We start from the raw sequence: 14,249 nt of genomic DNA, 5'->3' as shown, positions 1-14,249 counted from the left end.
GACTCTATGGAGTACCTTTTTGACGATTGAGAGAGTGTCATGTCAATAACCATAGTAAGAGCTACTCACATAATTTTGAAACTCTAGTAGCCAGAGGTAGATTTAGAGTGGGGGCAATGGGGGCACTTGCTCCCATAAGAATTTTCAAACCTTCTATGGAGTAATGAGCTATTGCGACAAATAATAGTCACGAATAAAGAAATTTGTCGCTATTGCCCTCGCAATTTATTTTACACTCTTAATTGTCCCCACAAAAAAATTTCCATTGTTATGTTGCCCCCATAAAAAAAATTACAATCTTCGTTGTCCTCACAAAAAAATTTCTTCTCTTAGGTTGCCCCCACATGTGTAAAATCCTGACTCCGCCCCTGCTAGTAGCTGTCCAATTTCAAAGCTTTGATCATGTTCAAAACAATTCTATATATATATATATATACAGGGGCGGATTTACAGTGGGGGCAGTGGGGGCAATTGCCCCCACAAGAATTTCTAAAATCCATAGGGAGGTATTAATAATTAAATTTTTTTTTTTAACATTCTACTGCTTTGCCCCCACAAAAGTTTTGAAAATTTTTTTATTTGTAATTTGCCCCCACAAAATTTTAACATTCTACTGCTTTGCCCCTATAGAAAATCAGAAAATTTTTCTATTTGTAATTTGCCCCCACGAATACAAAATCCTAGCTCCGCCCCTATATATATATATATATATATATATATATATATATATATATATATTTTTTTTTTTTGACATTTGATCTAAACCATCAAGGCCTGATTTGTTTTTCCTTACCAATGTGACGCTATCTCAACCACCATCCTTAATGGTACATACTTTATGACCAGAACCTTTATAGTCCGTACAATCACAAACCTAGTCTTATTCGTCACTTTCCCCACTCTTTCATTTTTTCATTCGGTTTATATCACGACTATCCAAAAAACTTCTAAGAGTGCTTAATTAAGTGTTGTTCCAGAGATTAGTCTACTTAGAAAGGCATGTTCCACGCATATTCTTGCGTAGCGAAGAAGAAGACGCAAATATATATATACAAAGAGTCATGCTACACTAACTAAAATTTTTAGGAAACTGATACGTTGACAAGGCAGTGTATAGTAAATCATAGATTCCATTTCTCGAGATATGAGAAAAATTATGATTCTTTATGCATTGCCAGTCAGCACAATGTTGGCTTATATGGGTTAGAAACTGATTTTTAGTGTGGATGATGTCCTCACCATAGAGATCATCCTAGTAAAAAATCAGCTCATTCCGAAAGTACTAACCTCATCAAAAGTAATTTATAAAAAATGACGGTCTACGATTCTTCAATTTGTAGATTGGGGTTACAAGTTTCGGAATGGACTGATTTTTAAGTGAGGATGATCTCCTCAAATCAGTTCATTTTGAAACTTCCAACCCCATCAAAAGTGGTTTACAAAAAAACATTGTCATGGATGTTGTCATATGAACTATCCCCACACAACAGGAAAAAAAGATTATATTTGATGTCCAAAGCAGTCAAATTTCATAAAATTCAACAAATCAAGATGTTAGATTTATTATCGTCAATTTTTTTATGACGGATCGAAACTGTCAAATTAATGGAAGATGGGAGAAATTTGATAGATCTAAGCCATTGAATTGGGTAACATAAAAAATTTCAATAGTCATGAGTCGTTGAAATTTGATTTCTAAAATTTGTAGGCTTTGGCCCACCGATTTTTTTGTAAAAATTTTTAGTTTTCATACAGTGCCAAACATATAGAGTCGAAGACAAAGCAGATGATGGGCATTAATCCACTAGACAACCAAGAAACCATGATCAACATTTTTTTTTAAAGCAAAGCAGAGTGACATAACGAAACCCATGCCACTAGACAACAACACAACAAAGACACGCATGATTGATCCATCGATCAACATTATTTAAAGCAAAATTAAGGAGAGGGACATGCATGACAAACACTATAGACTAGACAACAACACAACGAAGACATGATTGATCAATCAGCATTATTTAATTCTAAAGGGTCCATATCCCACAACAAGACCCAGCGCACCTTGAAGACACGATTGATCGATCAACATTATTTAATTCTAAACGGTAGATGTCCCGCAACACGACCCAACACACCTTGATTTGAAAAAAGGAATATAAGTTTTGCAATAACACCCAACTTTGCAAGGTGCGAAAAAGCATGAGTCACCGCAATCGTAACCTACGAAGCCCTCCTTGCTTAGTCCACCTTCCAGCATTATCATTGAGAGGGAAGTCCTCCTGGCGTTAGTAACTCCATTTTCATTGGCATCAGCAATATCATTCGAGCGGGAAAAGGCGGATGGAGCAAAGGTTGCCACAAGCACAAGCACCATTGCCACCACCACGACCAAACTAACCTTCTTTGTTCCCTCCATCTCTCTCTCTACCTTTCTCCCTCGATCCCTCTTATCCTATCCATTTTATAGGCATATACGAGGAACTGTAGATTTGCTATTTCGAAAGGGAAAATGTTGAAATGACACAAAGGTGACAAAAATGATGTATTGGCAGGCACATAACTGTAGATGATGTTTTTTTACTCGTATCTCGAAGAAAATAATCTATGGTAATCTGCACGACAACACATCATTTTGTCACCTTTGTGTCTCCGTTTGTGTCACCCCAGCACTACTCGAAAGTTATGTACTAAGCTGAGTGCGCCTAACGATCACTGTATATAATCAGTGATTACTCCCTGATGATGCGCACACAGGATCTGCTCTGCTCCCCATGTTAGGTAGCTACACTAACGGATATACACAGAAATCTGGCCTTGTTTTTTGCCACGTTTCTATGGAGAAAAGATACATCATCTCATGCATGACAAGTTGGCCCTTTTCTTTTTCTTTTTCTTTTTCTTTTTTCTTGTTTTTTTTTTTGTCCTCGTGTGATTTTTTTTTTCTCAATGACTTAGTGCGCGTAGTCGGTGGGTACGGATGACATCAATAATTGAAGGTGATGAGGACAAATGTTGGACGTAGTTGGTGACCAGGTATAGGGGTGACACAGGTTGTGAGTAATTAACGGTGACGATGACGGGAATATCAGATCCTTTGCGGTATTTTTTTTTTTATTATCTGGAGTTTCCTGTAGTAGTTTGGGATGATTGAGTTATTACCATATCAGCAAAACACTTAATCCGTACCGTTTAAATTTAGGAGTTCAGTGAATTCATTTTTAAAACCTTTGATCTTTTTAGGTGTAATTTATTTTTAAAGTGACACAATCAAGAAAATAGAAAATTCACTATAGAAAACTTCACGAGAATGGTTCTACATAGCATCTGCTCCCAATGGGGACATGACACTTGGTTGGTGGAATAGTATTGCATGGTTACCATTGATGGGCAAATAGGGTTTGGACAATTCGATCGGGTGGGCTATGGGTTTTTGGTAGGTTGTATGTGGGTTTCGTAAACAATTTTCTTCTTTTAGAGTTTTGAAAAGAATGATGATTTTTTAACTGGAAAGTCTTCACTTGGTCAATACTCAGCTAACGTGGCACAAACACTGAATCATAGATCTTTTTCCTTGAGATACATAATTTTACATCCCCATAAAAGATCAATGGTTTTGTGTTCGTGTCACGTCAATCGAGTACTGATCATGTGAAGACTTTCTAGTTAGAATATCAGCAATTTGATTTGATTTCAATCGAAGAATAGTACAACATGTTTGCGGATGAAGCATTGGTGATAATCTCAGTGATCATGGGGACAAGTATGCCTTCTAGATTTCATGGAAAAACTTATATTAAAAAAAAACCTGCTTTGAGCCTCATTCAAGATGTTGAAAATTAATGGACGACTATCAAACTCCAAATTTAAATGCAAAAATTTAACGATTAAGAATAAAATTTTCTTTTCTTTTCGAATTTTGTTTTTCAAAAACTTTAAGATTTTTTCCTCTACATCTTATGGCATTAGATCATGTTTTTGAATGCCACAATACGAGCTCAAGACCTTTTGTATGACTTGAAATCTTACTAAGTTAGTTAGGCTAGTCTGACTCATTTCTTAATGGGTCGGATGCAGCCTGGGTGGAACCAATTATTTTCTTGGCAGATCAATGGTGGGGAGTTGGTCCACATTCTTATTTGTAGGCTTGAACCAAGCATAGTTTTAAGAATCGCGATCTAAAATGGTGTTTTGTTTCTATAACAATGTTAAGTGTCTATGTGCCACATTTTTCTTGGAGTTCAAACACATCGGCTTACACGCACAAGGTTGTGGAGGATGGAATCCTACTAACTTTAAAAAAAAAAAAAATACTTTATTTTTTTCCATTGAATTTTAATTGTAAGTTTGGGTACTTAGTAGCAGACCATTTTCAATTCCATGAATCAAGTTCGAAATTTCCATTATCTCCTTAGGTAGGAGAAAGAAATTCCCTCTTATTGTTAATGTCATTTGTATAAAAGAATATAATGCACGAGATACATTGTGTCATTATCAATGCATATCATCACAAAAGGAAGGTAGTGATGGAAAACAATATATGTAGCAATATTAATTAAGATATTTTGCATTAGGAATATTAATAAAGTAGAATATTTATATATTATGCTAGTTTCCATATCTTAGTTGATGTAATCTCTAAATACCCTATTAGGATTTATGTAATATTTTTCTAAGAATTTTCAATAAAATCAAATTTCTACATGGTATCAGAGATCAAGCTCCATTGAGCACATTGATTTTGGTGCGCCACTGAACCTAAATCATTTTTTTCTTGTTATTAATATTTTTTTCCAATAAAAATACCACATTTCTCTATGTTTTTACAAGTCTCCCTACTTCACAAGTTAATCCTTCACGATCTTGATTTTCATTTTATCTATAATTTCTTCAATAAGAGTTATTGCATTTAAACTGCATGATCCTTATTTGTATGTTTAACGGAGAGATCATGACAGACTTTATCTAGTGGGCCACCGACTTTGACAAATTTAAAAATAAGTGGGATACGACAGTGATATATTTCACAAACAAACAGTAATCAACATCAAGCTTGAATGGTCGTTTACGGATATCTATGATCAAGTATTTCATAAGCTCAAGAGGAGTTATTTAATTAAACCAATTGCATACTCTTTCTTCAAAAGACCATGCAATTGTGGGATGTTGTAAGAGAATATGATGCATCATTTTATGATGCATGAGATACATTGTGTCATTATCAAAGCATCTCATCACAAAAGGAAAATAGTGATGGAAAATAATATATGTAACAATATATATCATTTTACATTAGGAATATTAATAAAGTAGAATATTTATATATTATGCTAGTTTCATATTTTAGTTGATGTAATCTCTATAAATACCTTATTAGGATTCATGTAATATTTATCTAAGAATTCTCAATAAGATCAGATTTTTTTCAATTTGCACTACATGTCAAATGGTTGTTGGATTATGAATACTCACAGACTCATGAGAAAAAAAAACACTCAAATTTTTTACTTATGCAACTGGAGGAAATTTTTTTTTATGGTTTTGTGCATATGCCGCGTCAGTTGTGTATGTTTGAGAATTATATTTTTTTTATGAGTCGTGTTACCTTCATTGGACATTGCGTTCAACCTTGTGCTGATGTGACAGTACATATAACCATGGATTTCTTTCCTCGAGATACAATTTAAAATTCAACGATTCTCTATGCACTACCACGTCAGCATACTGTTGAACACAATGTTCGATGAAGACAATCATGCATTTTCATTTTGGAAAGTGACTCTTAAGGTAAATTTTGTGAATACCCACATTTCGAAATGTTACCCTTTGAAAGGCTTTTCCCAATTTTGGTCATAATTAACAATACAAAATACCCCAATTTTCATCCCATAAATTACACAAGATGCCCTTGAAACTATTTTTCCGTCTCCCTCTTCCTCTAGTATATTAATCTATGAAAAACACTTCCATTGCTAACTTTGTTAGATTTGAAATCTTACTTAGGGTCATTGAGCTCAAATGAATTGTCTCATTGGCAATCCAACACCACAGCCCTTAAGATTTCATGGAAATACTCAAATGAAAAGATAAATAAAAAATCAAATAAGCAAATTTTTTGGTCTTGATCCAAGGATTTGAAAATGAATGGTTACCGAACACCCACCAAACTTCAAGTTTTAAGATTAAAATTAAACGGTAAAACATAATCTTTTTTAAGTATTTGTTTCAAAAGTTTTTTAAATTTTGACCTCTACATCCCTGTGGCATCAGATAATGTTTTTGGATTAAAAAATGTGAGCTCGATGAACCTTAGTATACCAGTGCCGAATGGAATTTCTGTATTTTATCTATTATTTCAATGGAGAAGACGTCGTTGAAGATGCATTTAGGTTTTTTAGGTTATTGAATATAAATTACTAATTTTAGATCTATTAATTAAGAGAAGCATTTTCCTAACTAACATAATAAAGATTTGAGTCTTACTAAGGGTCATTTTGCTCAAATGGATCACCACCTTAGCAATCCAACACAACGACCCTCTAGGTTTCATAAAATAGCTAAGATTCAAAAATAGATAAATAAAAATTTGAAAAAGAATTTTTTTGATCTTGGTCCTAGGTTTTGAAAAGGGATGGCTACCGAGCTTCCACATAACTCCAAAACTTAAATCAAAATTCAACAGCGAAAATATTTTTCGCAAATTTTTTTTCAAAGTTCATAGAATTTAATCCTCTACAACCCTGAAGCATTGGATCATGTTTCTTGATGCCACAAGCTGAGCCCAAGGATGTGATACCCGGAATTTTGGAAGTTTAGATAATATGATTTAGTAGATTTAATTATGGTTAAAATATATAAATCGTTGTAAGTAAATCTTGAAGTATTGAAGAAAAAATGGGACTTAAATGAAACATAAGTTGTGATAAAGTGCTCAATTAGAATAAAGTTTGATATGAAATTTTTGATAAATTAGAGGGACCTACTTTAAAGAAAGATCAAATTAAAATGCTGAATTTGAGAGTTGGTTCGGGTGGCATTGGGCCCAAGTAGACATTATTTGTAGTACCCATTTTTTTTTAGTTAGGCCCAAATAAAATGTTTGTATAGGCCTCTATGTGACAACATAAGGAAGTCCAACTTGTATAATGGGACGTACCCGGCCACTTTGTAGAATGAGGACCAATAAAAGGCCAAATGTGTAGATACCATTATTTCTTTTGTTTTGACCTTACGTTATTTATTTATTTATTTATTTTTATGTATAATTTGAGACAACTTGTCACTCAAGAGGCTTAGTGGACGTTAATAATTATGTGTGAAAGACACTTGGCAAAGATAGGTTTAGAGTCCTAAAATTACTTGAGAGAGGGAGAAAGATTGGGATAAAACCAATTATACTGGTGTCATGTTGACCCACATTTCCAAATCAATGAATTTAGAAGATGATGGTGGGGGTTGGAATACATTTATTAATGTTAAAATAAATATTGATTAATATTTATTTAAAAATTAATTTAATTTATTTTAAAATGATATTTAAAAATTATTTTATGGTTGGTGTATTTGTTAAAGTAAAAGTAAGTATTTTTTATTTAGAACATTTCTATTGGTTGATATCTTTTCACATGAATTAAAGATTGTAAAAATATCTTTTAACTCTTTTTTTAAATAATTTGTAAATCCTACATTGCTTTCTAAATTTTTTGGAGGGATTTTTAAACATATAAATAAAAACTTATGCTCAACTCTTTTTTCATTTCAAAGACTCTCTCATAGGAGACAAAGGTTAAGGGCATAGAATCATTCAAAAATAGTTCAATCCGTCGTTTCTTGGATAAAAAAATTAAAAAAGTAGAGAAAAAGAAAAAGGAGGAGGAGGAAATAGCTAATACTGAGAAGAACTCAACGTGACTTCGGTGTCTCAAGGTATCTCTCTCTCTATTCTCTGCAACTCCTCTACCACCCGAAATCTCTCTTCTTTCTTCTTCTCCCCTCTCCATTTCCTTTTTTATTTTGATTTCACATAGAAATCACCGAGACATACTTAATATTTCGTTTTCTCTATTGTTTTATTTCGGTAGGCTAGAAAATCAAAATGTTTTATACAAATCATTACGAAACAAGACGATATTTTGAGCCATGCCGTGGAGTAAGAATTTTTTTTTGCTCATAGAAGTTACAAAAATCTGGGATCCACTAATCACATATATCCACGTCTATTAAATGACATTTCTAATTTACAAAAGTACCCTTGTTAGTTATAAAAACTGCTTTTGTATGCTTGACGTGGTAATCATTGAGGAGTCTGTGAGCATTGAGAAAAAAATGACTCTGTGGAGTACCTTTTTGACGGTTGAGAGAGTGTCATATCAACCACATAGTAAGATCTACCCATGTAATTTTGGAACTCTAGTGGCTGTCGAATTTCAAAGCTTTGGATCATGTTCAAAACAATTCTTTTTTTATCTCTTTATTTTTTCACATTTGATCTAAACCATCACTTTTAAGGCGAGATGTGTTTTTTCCTAAGAATGTGATGCAATCTTATTCGTCATTTTCCCCACTCTTTCAAATTTTCATTCGGTTTATATCACGACTCTCCAAAACACTTCTAACTATGCTTAATAAAGTATCGTTGCCGAGATTAGTCTACGTAGAAAGGCATGTTCCACGCATATTCTTGTTGTGCGTAGTAGAAGACGCAAATATATATACCAAGAGTCATACTACACCAACTAAAATTTGTTGGAGATTGATGTGTGTTGACAATGCAGTGTATAGAGAACCATAGATTTCATTCATCGAGATATGAGAAAAACTATGATTCTTTATGTATTGCCAATCAGCACAATGTTGAAAGCAGTGCTCAATGAACTCATATAAGCATTTTCCATATACAAAAGACAAGGTTGGTGGTGAAATTAAACCACAAACAAACGGAAGACATAGGGTGGTTCATAGGATAATAATTGTGACAACATCTATGCCAACGGTTTTTGTCTTATATGGGCTATAAGTTTTGTAATGGGTTGATTTTTAGTGAGAATGATCTCCTCACCATAAAAATCATCCTCATAAAAAATCAGCTCATTCCAAAACTTCTAATCCCATCAAAAGTAATTTAAAATAAAAGGACGATCCATGATTCTTCAACTTATAAATTGGGATTAGAAATTTCGGAATGGGCTGATTTTTACGTGAGGATGATCTACTCACCATAGAGATCATCTTTACCAAAAATCAGCCCATTCTGAAACTCCAACCCCATCAAAAGTGATTTACAAAAAATCGTTATCATGAATGTTGTCACAATTGTTGTCTCATGAACCGTTCCCACACAACATGGAAAGAAAAACCTATATTTGATGGTCCAAGGCACTCAAATTTCATAAAATTCGACGAATCAAGGTGTCAGATTTTTTATCATCAATTTTTTTTATGGACCGAAATCGCCAAATTAATGAAAGATGAGAGAAATTTGATGGCTCTAAGCCGTCAAATTGGGGAACATAACAAATTTCAATGGCCATGGGTCGTTGAAATTTGATTTCTAAAATTTGTGGGCTTTGGCCATCGATTTTTTTGTAAAAAATTTCAGTTTTCCTGTAGCACCAAACATATAGAGTCGAAGACGAAGCAGATGAGGGGCATTAATCTACTAGACAACCAAGAAACGACAATCAACATTTTTTTAAAGCAAATCAGAGTGACATAATGAAACCCATGCTACTAGACAACAACACAACAAAGACACGCATGATTGATCCATCGATCAACATTATTTAAAGCAAATTAAGGAGAGGGACATGCATGATAAACCCACTAGACAAGACAACAACACAGGGAAGACATGATTGATCAATCAGCATTATTTAATTCTAAAGGATCGATGTCCCACAACACGACCCAACGCACCTTGAAGACACGATTGATCGATCAGCATTATTTAATTATAAAGGGTCGATGCCCCGCAACACGACCCAACGCACCTCGATTTAACCAAAGGAATATAAGTTTTGCAATAACACCCGGCTTTGCAAGGGAAAATAATGCATGAGTCACCACAATCGTTACCACGAAAGCCCTCATTGTGGAGTCCAGCTTCCAGCATTATCATTGTGAGGGAAGTCCTCCTGGCGTTAGTAACTCCATTTTCTTTGGCATCAGCATCAGCAATATCAGTAGAGGAAAGTTCATCATCATTCGAGCGGGCAAGGGCGGATGGAGCAAAGGTTGCCACAAGCACAAGCACCATTGCCACCACCACGACCAAACTAACCTTCTTAGTACTCTCCATCTCTCTCTCTCTCTCTCTCGTTCCCTCTTATCCTATCCATTTTATAGGCATATAATATATGAATGATAAATGGAGCATGAATGCGTGGGGTTACAGAGTTACACTAACGAGGAACTGTAGATTTGCTGTTTCGAAAGTTATGTGCTAAGCTGAGTGCGCCTAATGATCACTTTTTCTTAAATATCTATAAAAAAATAAAAAATAAATAAAAAATCCGTCTTTCTTCGCGTAGGGGTCACGTAATTACTCCTTGATGATGTCGCAAACCCTAACTGTTGGTGGGAGCTACAGAGGATCTGCTCTGCTCCCAACGTTAGGAAGCTACACTAACGGATGTACACAGAAATCTGGCCTTGTTTTTGTCACGTTTCTATCGAGGAAAGATACATAATCTGGAGGATGACAAGTTGGCCCTTTTTTTTTTCCTCGAGTGAATTTTTTGCTGAAAGACTTAGTGCGCGTAGTAGGTGGATATGGATGATTGAGGTATTGCCACATCAGCAAAACACTTAATCGTTACCGTTTAAATTTAGGAGTTCATAGAATTCATTTTTAAAACCTTTGATCTTTTTGGACTGAAACTAAAAGATTTGGGTGTAATCATGATTTTTAAACTCGGTTTCATGTCTTGTCTTGTTCAACCTCAATATCGAGTTAACTCGGACGATATGTCTTATTCGGTATTGAGACAATGATTTTTAACCATAAAAAAATCTGAAAATTTTAAAAAAATTCAGAAATGATTCCTATTAAAAATGAAGTCAAAAAAATATAAAATTAAAAAAAAATCATAATATATTAATCAAAATAAATAAATTAAATATTTTTATTGTTACATGTGTTTCATTTTCATTGCATAAGTGCACCAAACTTGTTTTTTAAACACAACATTTAAAGAACACCAAACTTATCATAAAAAATATCAAAGCACTACTATCAAATAATTTATGCTAAAATGCTAATTCATTTGAATTTCCTCGAAATAACACACATGCACATCGATCCTTAACTTTCTCAAAACACTACTATCAACCAAGTGTAGAATGAGAATGTTCATTTTGGAATCTCATACTATGTTGTTTGGAGTCGTTATCATTCTTTTTTGAAAATAGATATAAATAGGCACTCGAATTAAAATTTTAGAAAATTTATTTTTTATGGCATTGTAGTACCTTTTATTTATGAAAAATATATGGTCTACCTAAGATCTAGGTAAGGAGATTTGATTAGAGAATAGGAAAAGTGTTAGGCCATTCTCTTTTTCTAGGGTGGTTACCTTTTTAAAGTTGGACATTTTGAATAGTTAATAACACAACAAAGATGTATGAGATGTATGAAGTGGGTGTGTAAATATAATATGTATGTACCTCTTTGAAAGAGGGTTTAATGTTAGTGTTGACATGAGGAATATCCTATGGAAAAGGACATCTCATGGAATCATCACATTTTACATTAGTTAAAATGTTGATTTAGAATTTTAAAGAAATTCCATGGATGAAATTTCCTTAGATTTATAACCTTGATGTATGCATGCTTAACTATAAACTTAATATTTTAACCTTATCGAGAGAGTTACTTATTTCTTCATCATGACCAAGCATGTGTACTATGTGTGTGCATAGTGTACATTATGATACATGCGAGAAAATGGTTTAGAAAGAGACTTCAACCTTTATCATTTTGAACAAACTATTTCAAGCATTTTATGCCTAAGGTTGAGATTCAATCTACTCGGGATGAAGAAGGGTTCTCCATTACATCTTAAATGTTTTTATAAAAAAAAAGATGGATAGAAGAAGAATATGCAAACTCAAAATTAAACTAGATCCTAACCCATCTTGTCCATTGATAATATTAATTGAATTGATATTTGTAAATTGTTAATTTGAAAATCTAATATTAATAGTTTTTTATTTTGAAAATATTTTTACAAGTTTCTAATTTGAGACTCATCATATTTGAAAATTTCTATTTTCGGAAGTTTATTTTTCAAGTTTCCAATTTGGGAGCTCATCATGTATCCATGAACTTTTAATTTAAGAAGTTTCAAATTTCTAGTTTAGAAACTCCATAGATTGTCAAATTATAAATTTCATATTCATAATTTTCTAATTTAGAAAATTTTCATAAATTTCTATTTTAATTAATTGGAAAATATTTGTGTATGTGAGTTTCAATTGAAATATTGTCATGTGAACTTTGGAGCATGAGATGAAATAAAGCTTTCCAAAATAGTTTTATTTTTGTGCAGAATTTAAGAAATTCGATAATATTTAGGAGAATATTAGTCATAAAATTCGTTTAGCACATCCGATATAAATTGATGATGATGGGACCCTAACTTGACTTTAGTCTTTGCTCGTTGACTATAAGATAGTTTTAAATCATAGTAGAGACCGATCATCTTGATAGGGTGGGTTCGATGCCTAACTCTTTCGAAATCCATAATCTGACATCTTACCTATTTTTCTTATTCGCAGACCAACCCGATCCATTTCAGAGTTATTTATGGTTCCTAGGCCTAAACTAGGTAGCAACTTCATATTCCCTAAAAATCCCTAATTTACCAATCGGACTCCTATTCATTATTTAGTAGAAAAAGGGTTGAGACGATTTCAGTAATGTACACGACACCACGAGTTTTTGTCACCTTTGTGTCACCCCAGCACGACTCTTATAGAAAACTTTAGGAGAATGGTTCTACATAGCATCTGCTCCCAATGAGGACATGAGACTTGGTTGGTGGAATAGCACTGCATGGTTACCATTAATAGGCAAATAGGGTTTGGACTATTGGATTGGGTCGGATATGGGTTCTTAGTAGGTTGTATGTGGGTTTTGTAAACAATTTTCTTCTTCTAGAGTTTAAAAAAGAATAATGATTTTCTAACTAGAAAGTCTTCATTTGGTCAATACTCGGCTAACATGGCACAAACATTGAATCATAGATCTTTTTTCTTGAGATATGCAACTGTATATCCCCATAAAAGATCGATGATTTTGTGTTCGTGTCATGTCAGCTGAGTATTGACCGAGTGAAGACTTTCTAGTTAGAATATCAACACTTTGGTTTGGTTTCAATTGAGGAATAGTGCAACATGTTTGCGGATAAAGCATTGGTGATAATCTCAGTGACCATGGGGACAAGTATACCTTCTAGATTTCATGGAAAATCTCATATTAGAAAAAGAAAAAAGAAAACTGCTTTGACCCTCATCCAAAATGTTGAAAATTAATGGACGGCTATCGAACTTCAAATTTAAATGCAAAATTCAATGATTAAAATTAACTTTTTTTTTCTTCGAATTTTGTTTTTCAAAGACTTTTAGATTTTTTTCCCCCTACATCATATAGCATTAGATCATGTTTTTTAATGCCACAATACGAGCTCAAGACCCTTTGTAGAACTTGAAATCTTACTAAGTTAGTTAGACTAGTCTGACTAATTTCCTAATGGGCTGGACGCAGCCTGGGTGGAAATAATTATTTTCTTGGTAGATAATTGGAGGGGATCTGGTCCACATTCTTATTTGTAGGCTTAACCAAGCATAGTTTTAAGAGTCGTGATCTAGAATGATGTTTTGTTCCTATAACAACATTAGGTGTTTACGTGCCACATTTTTGTTGGAGTTCAAACACATTGGCGTACACGCACGAGGTTGTGGAGGACGGAATTTTACTAACTTAAAAAAAACGAAAAAAAAAAAACTATATTTTTTTCTATTGAATTTTAATTTTAAGTTTGGTACTTAGTAGTAGACCATTTTCAATTCCATGAATCAAGCTAGAAATTTCTATTATCTCCTTGGGTAAGAGATAGAAATTTCCTCTTATTATTAATGTCATTTTTATAAGAGAATATGATGCATCATAGTATGATATATGAGATACATTATATCATTATCAATGCATTTCATCATAAAAGGAAGGTAGTGATGGAAAACAATATATA

The 14,249-nt window shown here is 33.4% G+C and overlaps 1 long non-coding RNA gene across 1 annotated transcript; it reads right to left on the bottom strand.

Annotated features, from left to right (window-relative positions):
• Nucleotides 1–9,659: 9,659 nt before the first annotated feature.
• Nucleotides 9,660–10,710, bottom strand: LOC147389477 (uncharacterized). The gene is made up of 2 exons (XR_015170874.1): nt 9,990–10,710; nt 9,660–9,915 (listed from the first exon to the last, which is right to left on the bottom strand). It is a non-coding gene; the product is annotated as an uncharacterized LOC147389477 (long non-coding RNA).
• Between the last annotated feature and the right edge of the window lie 3,539 nt (nt 10,711–14,249).

This window comes from Akebia trifoliata, chromosome 12, assembly GCF_017979445.1.
Source record: "Akebia trifoliata isolate Shusen 1 chromosome 12, ASM1797944v1, whole genome shotgun sequence".
In the NCBI taxonomy this organism is placed as follows: Eukaryota; Viridiplantae; Streptophyta; class Magnoliopsida; order Ranunculales; family Lardizabalaceae; genus Akebia; species Akebia trifoliata.
Note: the sequence above shows the minus strand (reverse complement) of the source record. Positions and strands in the feature narration are given on the sequence as shown.